Raw genomic sequence first — 11,020 nt, forward strand, 5'->3', positions numbered from 1 at the left:
CTTAGTGAAATGACCATAAAATCCTCATACAATGTCCAAATTTTACGATTCTTTTTGCTACGAATCCCTAATTACGATACAGATCTAATGTTTCAATTAAAACAGAAATCGGAGCTCATTTGTTCAATGTGATACCATTTATGCTTGAAGAAACAACGTCAAAACATAAGAAAAACGAGCGCAACACAACCCAAACCTATCCAAAACTAACTCGAGCCCCTTGAGACCCCGTACGAACAAACCAACAAGTCCCATAACATAAAACGGGCTTACTCGAGGCCTCAAATCATGCATAACAACATCGAAACGACAAAACACACCTCAAATCAAATTTAATGAACTTTCGACTTCCAAAAACTTGCGCCGAAACATATCAAATCAACTCGGAATGAACTCAAATTTTGCACACAAGTCTAATACATCATACAGAACTACTCGTGCCCCCAAACTACACAGAAAAGTGCAAATGCTCAAAACGACCGATCGGGTCGTTACACACAAATTCTCAAACTTAACACCTATCTTGATCTTTTCTTTTGCTTTTGGTTAAGCTTTCACGCTATACATTTCTTCTACCATGCACGATTCAATCCATTGACCTCTGCACAGTTTAGGGTGGTCTTCATGTGGTATTTTTGAGAGTGGAGATAAGCAATTGTCACGGTGTTGATCCATTTAAGGGACGAGGGACGACGACGAGAAAGATGGTTGCCAACTCTGAACTATCGCAAAAAATTGAGGGACAAATTTGGACCATTTTACATAATTCAAGAGCAAATTTGAACGTTCTCACTTGTGAAAGGGTCCATGTGTTGAAAAAAAGCTCATCTGATTATTCAATAAAACTCAAATCTATACCACTTTTGTAACGTCAAGTGCAGATTTGAGCCAACTAGAGCACTACTTTAACACTTCTTTATTGTTTACAATAGTTTAACGTATTCAGATGTTTGTGAAGACAGAGGAACAATTCCTTCTTGATGATATAAAGGAAAAGGTTATTTGATTTAAGCAAAAGAATGTGACTATATAGTTCTGAAATTAAGAGAAGGTATTAAAAGAGAATAGGAAGTTACGTCATGTGATGGAACTTAAATTTAAGATTAAGATGCATGATTTGACCTTTAAAGCTCCCTACATCGAGGATCCTACTGTTGTTCCTTCGTCTAGTCACATGAATTTTCAACTAAATCCAACAACGTTTGTCATTCACTTTCTTCTCCCACAATTCAATCCATTGACCTCTCAACAGGTTTGGTAATGGAATGGGCCCAATGACTTCTATTTGTCCAACCTTGGCATGCCTTCTATTTGTCCTATCAATCACTTTGGAAACAGTCAGGTGCAATAAACTTTTATTATACAAACGATTCAAAGAAGAAGGAGATCACGTTCGACCTCTCGGAAACAGTCTCTCTACCTGTACAAGGTAGGGGTACTCTCCCACAGTCAATTAATGAGATTCCACTAGATTTGTTATTGCTAAGGTGAGTTAGGTGCATTAAACTTTTATTATGCAAACATTTCAATGTTCGATCTTTCACGTAGCATTATCTTGCACTTTTGCACGAAATCATTTTTACCATTTGAACTCTTAACTTTCGGGTCACGCAACGTTATTAGTAAGTTGCAGCCGGCCCAATCTTTCGGAGTCTCACCAACAAAAAGGAGTCAGTAGGAATTTGGAAGGGAAAATGACATTGTGTAGTCGCTCTTAAAATAATAGGTGAAATATATATATTTTTTATATACATATACATTGTGTATGTTATATACAAAAATTATAGGAATTTTATACACTTTTTCATCTATCGAATATAAATAATTTTTGGTACGGGCTAAAAATGAAAATAGCCTAATTTGAAAGGCAGTCAAAAATCAAACTTTCAAAGTCCCAATTTAGATTTCAATCGTGGGCCTTGAACAAAAGGTAAGCTGTGGTCCAATTCAACAAAATATCAATAAAGATAGAGCAAACTATAGGAATAGCCACAAATAGACAATATTTACCAACAAATAGCCATTAAGTTATGCTATCAAAAATAGCCAAAAAATTATCAATAATATACAACATTCAAGAAATCTAGGTAAAAAAGGGATTTTTTTTCCTCAATGGGCATATGATTTAAATTCGTTGAAAACACATAGACGAGTTAATATATAAAACTTGAGGAAGATTGAAGGTGATTGGACGGAATTGGAGTAAAAATCCAATATCAATGATATATAACATATAAAAACCTACGCAATTTTGTTCTTAATGGGTATAATTAAAATTTGTTGAAATCACATAAATGAGGTAATATAAAAATTTGAGAAAGATTGGAGGTGAATTGGACGGGTTTGGAGTCAGAATCCGTAGTTAAAATCAAGTTTAAAATTTTTTCTCTGATACATATATGATGTATCTATCATGTACCTCACTAGGGGTGTCAATGGTTCGGTTCGGTCGGTTATTTTATAAAATTTGTACCGTACCAATTTTTCGGGTTATTCTATGATGTATAACCAAAATTAGACTTTTAAAAATCGTATCAATCATGTCGGTTTCTCTTCGGTATCGGTACGATTCGGTTAATTTTCGGTATTTTATTAAATGTCATTTAAAAGTTACTAATAGAAGCATAATACAATAATATACCTACTTTTATAGGACTTATCAAAGCCCTCTAGAAAATTTTACTATTTAAAATGTGATGAATAAAGAAAACATGAAAGATGTCTAAAGTATAGATCTATCAACTATTCTATAGCAGCGTAAAAAAACTAAGTAAAGATAAAAAAAATATAAATCACACGAGTGGAAAGATATTAAGCAAGTTGAGACTCAAGAATAAAGTCTATAGAAGATTAAATATTTGAAAATATAAATTTAAATCATATGAAAATTAAATACATTGCAGCTTGCTACTCATAATCGCTAGATTATCTTGTGTCTTGCTAGTGAATATGCTGGAAATAATTTAGTTTAAATAGGAGTAGTATAATAGGTTTGGGATTATGATTTTGAGTTTAATTAATTGTTGTCTTGTAACAGTTTTTATAATTTCAAGGCCCAATGAAAAATTTAATGCTTTATTATTTTTATTATTAATATATAAATATATATTTTCCATGTAAATTTATTCGGTACAGTTCGGTATTTTTTCAATTTATTTTCATAAAATAAAAAATCTACCCTAATTATTGGTATGGTTATAGATTTATATAAAAACCTATGGTTTTGTTAAAAGAAACCTAAAAATCGGTTCGGTACGGTACGGTTCGATCGGTTTAGTCGATTTTTAAATATCCATTGACACCCATATACCTCACACACAGGTGCGTGTTGCATGTGTGTGTGTGTGTGTGTGTGTGTGTGTGTGTGTGTGTATATATATATGTACAGGGAATAAGGATGTATAAAGAAAACCGACAAATCACACCAAGCCGATGATCCAAGTCAAATCGAGAAAGAGATCGAACTATGGTTCGATTTGATTTAGTTTGGTGTTGGAAAAAAAGACCCGACCATATATAATTGGTTTGGTGTGGTTTGTCGTTCGACAAACCACACCAAACCGATGATCCGAGTAAAATCGAGAAAAAATCGAACTATGGTTCGGTTTGATTTAGTTTGGTGTTAGAAAAAAAGACCCGACCATATATAATTGGTTTGGTTTGGTTTTAACTAATAAAAGTCTAATCGAACCTAAACCAACTGGGCATTACATATATTGAATTTTTAAAAATATTTTATACATATAAATATTTATTATAATATAATTTATAAATATTTCTTAAATTTTTCACAGTTTTATCTTTTAACATGACATTTCAAGTTTGGACTTAGGACTTTTGAATGCTCCAATAAGTTCTATTGCCCATTATAAATAAAGCCCAAATCAAAATCAAATCAATATTAATGCTAACAAACAACATCCAATCTAATACTACAAATAATAATGTATTGGATATCTATTTTTTAATTTTGTAATGATTTAGATAAAGATGCGTAACTTATTTTTATTTTTCTTTAGTGTTTAATTATGTAATTGATAGTACTTATTAGTCGTACTTATTTTAGCATAACTTAGTACTTTCAAATTATGTTTATTTTGATTATTGCTTATTAATTAGCAAAATTTATTTTGTGCGATTTTATTATCTTTATTGTTGAATATTTTAGGACAATGCCACGACACATCTCATATTATATATTATATTTTTGAAAAACACCTTATGTAGTTTTATCTTATTAGGATTAAAGAAATATTTAGAGCATAAGTTATAGCACATCTTAAATAGTTGTGCTACTATCACAACCCGAATTTTCCACCACTGGGAGTCGTGATGGCGCCTACTAATATGAGCTAGGCAAGCCAATTATGAACCATCTACCTTTTTACCAATTTTATTCTCTTTAACAATTTTGAAGAAATAACATTTAAACAACGGAATATAACATAAACGGAAGAAAACAATAAGCTATCTGAACATGAATATCTATTACAACTATTTGAGTCTCGACTATACAGAACTGGTGTCACAATTTCACAGACGGTCTAAGAATTCTACAAATAAAGGTTAGAAAGAATTTAATACAACACAGTCTCTGGAAATACATGTAAGAAACAGGAAGGTAGCGCGCAACCCGACCCCAATATATAACAACACTGTTGCGGCGTGCAACCCGATCCACATATATCATTGTTGCGGCGTGCAACCCGATCCACCCAAAATATTGTTGCGGCGTGCAACCCGAACCAATATAACATTGTTGCGGCGTGCAACCCGATTCACATATTGTTGTGGCGTGCGACCCGATCCACATATAATCTTGTTGCGGCGTGCAACCCGATCCACATATAATATTGTTGCGGTGTGCAACCCGATCCACATATAATATTGTTGCGGCGTGCAACCGATCCACATATAATATTATTGCGGCGTGAAACCCGATCCACATATAATATTGTTGTAGTGTGCAACTCGATCCAATATAAAATCAACAATAATCATAACAAGAGTCCCGACGAGGGATCAATAAGATCTACTCTATCCCGGTAAGGGATTCGACAACATAAGTAATTATGTCCCGGCAAGGGAGAAACAGCTATAACCAAACTTGTTACAACATCTAACTACCTCAGCTATAACCAAACTTATTCCAACATCTAACTACCTCAGCTATAACCAAACTTATTACAACATCTAACTATCTTAGCTATAATCAAACTTGTTCCAACATCTAACTACCTCAGCTATAACAAAACTTGTTACAACATCTAACTACCTCAGCTAAAACCAAACTTGTTACAACATCTAACTACCTCAGCTATAACAAAACTTGTTACAACATCTAACTACCTCAGCTATAACAAAACGTGTTCCAACACCTAACTACCTCAGCTATAACCAAACTTGTTTCCCGAGAATAACCATAATCCTTACCCAACACAAAGAGTCATCAACCTAAGCATCCGTAATATCAATTAAAAACACAATGCAAGGGAACCACAACTCAACAATAGCCCGGCAAGGGGGCAACATAATGATCTCTTATCTTTCCCACTTTTGCTTCACAATTCACTTCACAACTCGAGTCAATGCTCTAGAGGTTCAATTATCACTTATACTTTCACAATTCGTTATACAACTGGAGCCAACACACCTCAATGTTTATAGGTCACAATTCTTTTCACAACTTTATACAACAAATGGAAATCCTCACCAAGACATGAATAATACAACGAAGTCACAAAAATCACAATATAGGACTCACGGTCATGCTCGACACCAATGTATAGATACTCATCACCATGCCTATACGTCGTACTCAACAAGAAACAAATAGCAAATAGGACACAACTCCTAATCCCTCAAACTAAGGTTAGACCAAACACTTACCTCGAACTTCCACGGCCAACTCAATCCTCAAACACCGCTTTTCCTTTCGAACTCGGCTCCAAATCTATTGTATCTAGACATAATCGACTTAATAACATCAATAAACACTAAACAATCCAATTCCAATGCTTAATTATAGCTTTCTAATCATTCTTCCCAAAAAGTCAAAAATTGACCCCGGACCCGCTTGGTCAAAACAGGAGGTTCGGATCAAAACCCGATCACCCATTCACCCACGAACCCGAATTTATAATTTTTTTTCAAATCCGACCCCAAAACGAGGTCAAATTCCCAAATAATAAAAAAGCCCTAACTCTAACCAAATCCCTAATTTTCTACCCTTAATCACATGTTTTAGGCCTAAAAATCTAGTGGGTGTTGATAAAAATGGAAGAAAACAAGTCAAAGATTACTTACCCAAGATGTTATGGTAAAGAAGTTCTTCAAAAATCGACCAAGAGGTGTGGAGAAGATGAAGTTTATGAAAAATTGTGGAAATCCCATAATGTGTTCTATTTTTGAAACTTAAAATAAGTGGGCGAAAATGGTCTTCACGTTCGCGACGAGTCAGGCCTCAGAGACCTTCGCGTTCACGTAAGTGGGCTCGCGTTCGCGGAGAAGTAACTCCTCGAGCCTTCACGTTCACGTCCAGGTGGTCGCGTTCGCGTAGGGTATAGTACCCCTACCCCTGCCCAGGCTATAAGCCTTCGCGTTCGCGAAACTAGGCTCGCGTTCGCGAAGGGAAGACCCCCCAATGCTTCGCGTTCGCGTAGAAGGAATTTTCCTTCAGCTCAAATAACACATCGTGTTCGCGAGGGTCCTCCCGCGAATGCGAAGAAGAAAGTATCAGCACACCAGAAACTGAAAAAACCTGCAACTTTTGAGCTCCAAAAACCTTCCGAAACCCATCCGAAACACACTCGAGCCCTCGGGGCTCAAAACCAAACATACATACTAACTCAATAACATCATACAAACTTATCCATGCGATCAAATCGCCAAAATAACCTCAATAACAACGAATTAAACCTCAAAATCGATGAAATATTTCAAAACTTCTTAAAGCATCAAACTTTGCATTTACGGTTCGAATTACTGTGAGCATGTGATTTTTGCCTCACAAGAACTACTCCAAAAGAAATCACAAATAATTGTTTTCTTTGTGTGCAATTTTTAGAATTTATGTGGCGTTTATTAATTATTTGTGTTTTGTCCGTAAATGTTTACTTTGTTATAGTTAAATGAAAAAATAAAATAAAAATACATGTTGCATGAATATCTAGGATTTAATTATGCATTTAAGAGTTAATTAAAAATCACAAAAAATATGCATTTATCTTATTTGTTCGTCATTTAAATATGTCATTGTGTGATTAATGATTTGTCTTGTATGTTAATGTTTGTTAAAGGGTGATTAATGTTTTGAAAGGTTAATTTTGTTTTTATAATTAAAATTAGGAATTTAATAATTAGGAATAAAATTAGGAAATGGAAAATAAGTTATAAAGGTAAAAATCTGACCTGGACTGAAATCCAGGCCCAAACAAAATCAACTTCCCCACAGCCCAATCCAAACACCCCATGTCCGGTCCAATTCAACCAAACCAAACGACGACGTTTGGTCATATTTCATCAAGGGCCGTTGGATTAAATCAATCCAACGGCTGATATTCCACACCCCTTACCCATAACCCCTACCCGATCCATTGCCCGGGCCGACCCATTCCCCAACTAAACCAAAACGACGCCGTTCCTGTAAGTGGATAGATCCTGGCCATCTATTCTGCTTGATCCAACGGCTTAGATCAATTCACCCCTCCCCTATATAAACCCCAAATCCATACCCCGGCCCCCTAACTAAACACCCCCCTCCTCTCCTGTTCATCATCATCTCTGAAAACACAACCCTAACCCTAGCTGCCCTAACTCCCCCTCGCCTAAAACCCGGCGACAACAACGCCGCCGGTCACCACATTAACACCCCTGAATCCCCTGACCATCCTCTATCCAAATCTGTTAGCCACTGAGCTCGAATCCTCCTGGAGGTTCTCGAATCTTCATTTGAAGATTCGAGCCAAACTCAAATCCAAACCAACCAGCCCCTAATTAACACCATAGCACCCCCTAACCTGCCTCGTTATGGATCTGTTGTTAGTTTGGCTCGAATCACCTCAGAGCTTCTCGAATCTTCATTTGAAGATTCGAGCCAAACAAGAACTCACCCAGATCTGCCTCACATTCACACCCAATGACCCCTAGGCCCCCCTCACCCCTAAGGCATCTTTGGTTCCCTTCGAATCTACCCAGAATTGGTCGAACCCTAAATTTGAAAAAAATCTGAAACCCTAAAACGCCAAATCGTGGGAGTTGTCCGATTAATTAAGGGATTAAGGTCTAAGAGACTTTAATCGAGGTATTCTCAATTGAGAATACTTCGAATAAAGTCTGTTCAGCCTCAAAAGGTCCAAATCCAAGTTGACCCTGTGTCCGTATAAATTTGAAGGTTCAAAGGTATTTTTCCTACTCCTTTCTGTGTTTTATGTGTATATTGTTGCCTGTTTCAGTAGCCTGTGTAATTTTCATATTTGTTTATTTGGTTCTGTGATTCTGTCTCATACCCGTTTATGAGATCAAATTATAGCATTGTCTCTGTTGGTTATGATTGTTTACAATATGTATAATCGACTCGATTAAGTTCGTCGATTAGTTGTTTTGTAAATTCTTATTTCCATTAATGATTGTAACAACCTGTTTATATGTTTTGGATTGATTATTATCATTTTGTTGTAATCAGTTGGTTCTTGTTTGATAAGTCAGAAAGTTTGTCAAACATGTGTGTGTTGGTTTCTGAGCAGTTAGTTTCAGGCAATGTCAATACTGACAATGCCCCCTGCATTTGTTGATCTTAGTTCAGTTTTGAATTTCAGTTGAAATGATCCTGCAGGTTCTGTGTAATGTTAGTATGTTTTATTCAAGTTCAATGTTCAGTCTGTGAATTCCCTGTTTGAATTCAATTCTTGACAATCAGTTATTAGAAATGTGGTATACTGTCTCAATCATAGATTGCATTTCTTTGTTTAGCACAATCTGTGGAGATATAATAGCTGTTTGATGTTAGGCAAATTAGTTTAAACAATTTTTAAGGTTTGGGCAGTTTTTTAGTCTGGGTCAGTAATAACAGTAGGATTTCAGGGGTATTTCTAGGATTGAAACAGTAGGGATAATATGTTAGTATTAGTGTGTTATAGTGGAATGTTGATGACTATAATTTATTAGGATAATGGGAAACAAAGGATAATGGGAATGCTAAAAATAAGGAAAAAAGTACCTTTAGTGGCTGATTTATTAGAAAATCAGCCTTAGTGCTATGAGAGTGGAGATTTTCTGATTTTTAAAAGAGAAAGGGGTCCGGACAGTAGGCTGCTAGAAAGGGGGCAGACCTGTATAAGATAGAGGAGTTGGGACTAAAAAAAGAGACAGAAGTATATACAGAAAAAGAGAACCAGAGAGAGAGAGAAATCTGAAAAGGAGGAAGAGAACCAGATAGAGGGAAGGATACACACAAAGAAAAGTATATACACACAGGGAGATAAAACTGAAAGATAGACAGAAATAAGAAACAGAAATAGAGAACACTCACATACACACAGAATCTGAAACAGATATAGAAGAAGGAAAGAAAATCAGAAATATAGTCTTCCTTGAATCTGTCTGGGTCTGTTTGTTGATATTGTTTGGTTTAAATCTGAAATTTTTCTGAAAATTCTGTTACTGCTCGTCTGGTTCCAAGGGTCTTGTTATTTTGCTCAAATCTGCTGAATTATTTGGCAATTTCTGCTGACTTTGTTGTTGCTGCTACTGCTGAAATTTGCCTCTTTTACCCTCATTTACAGGTATATATCTTTAGACTCGTGTTGTAGAAAGTTTCAACATTGCAAAAATGAATGAAGTTTGGAATTAATATTATGTCTTCTACTCGTTTAAGTCTATTAGTTTAAATTGCAGTTTTGTTTCAGTTGGTTAATATAGTAGTATGTTTTGATGACTATTAGTTAATCATTCCCTTTTGAAGTTCGTATAAGTGTTGTAATAATGTTATCTATTTCAGATTTTCATTAAAGTATAGTTATGATTGAATTGTCAAGATAGGGAACATGACATAAAGTTGGCCATTAATTAAGTCTTGTGACATTGTTAGTTAAGTAAAGAATAGTATAAAAAAAACTATATTACTAGCCTATTTTGTCAGATATCCGATTTAGTTGTGGATTGAATGATGTTAGTTGTATTTTGTTCATATATGGCGTACTAGTGGTTATGTGTATAATCAATAGTTGAAAGGTGCATTGATACAATCCGTTATGTTTACAATGTTAGAATATGACGAAGGGTGTAGATGTATATTTACGTTATAGGTGATATCATCTTATTAAGTCAAAAGGTAGATTAGTTCTCTTTCTTAATAACAAATGGCTTAGTTATTTGAATGCAATCAACTCATTTCTTTAAAAATAATGTAAAAGATAAGTCAACAATTTTTACAATGTGTAAAGTTAGTGTTTGCCAATAGTTCGCATAGGTTGAGAATAAAAATTGGGTTGATTATGTATATCCCAAATTCAATCAATAGCAGAATTAATCGAAATAATCATGTCTATTGGATTAAGAACAAGTGATGTAGAAGGAGATTAGGTTTATAAATTGTAACAATTTTAAGAATGTAAAAATAGCATTCGCTACAAATAGAATAACGAAAACTTTTCGAAAATATCACTTCCTTTCTTAAATCAATTCGTTTCCTAAGTTTTATACGTAATTCGCTTTTTGGGTAGGCAAATATTGTATTTACTATAAAAATGGTAGTATTAATCACACATTGTCTATTTTTTACTCTTTATATTCGAATGGTTTTTTGAGGAATATAATTCACACGCGAAAAAATATAATTTGCGGTCAACACTTAATAAATTGCGAATTCTTTTCAAGGAATTTAGAGGCATCTCAAATAGTGATTTCTCATGACTTCCACATAAAAAATGTATGGATGTAATAAACAATTTGTGGAAAATTTATTCTACCATCAAGAATATTTTGTGTGATTAGGGATACGTTCGCGTGACCTGATTATATT

This window comes from Nicotiana tabacum, chromosome 16, assembly GCF_000715075.1.
Source record: "Nicotiana tabacum cultivar K326 chromosome 16, ASM71507v2, whole genome shotgun sequence".
In the NCBI taxonomy this organism is placed as follows: Eukaryota; Viridiplantae; Streptophyta; class Magnoliopsida; order Solanales; family Solanaceae; genus Nicotiana; species Nicotiana tabacum.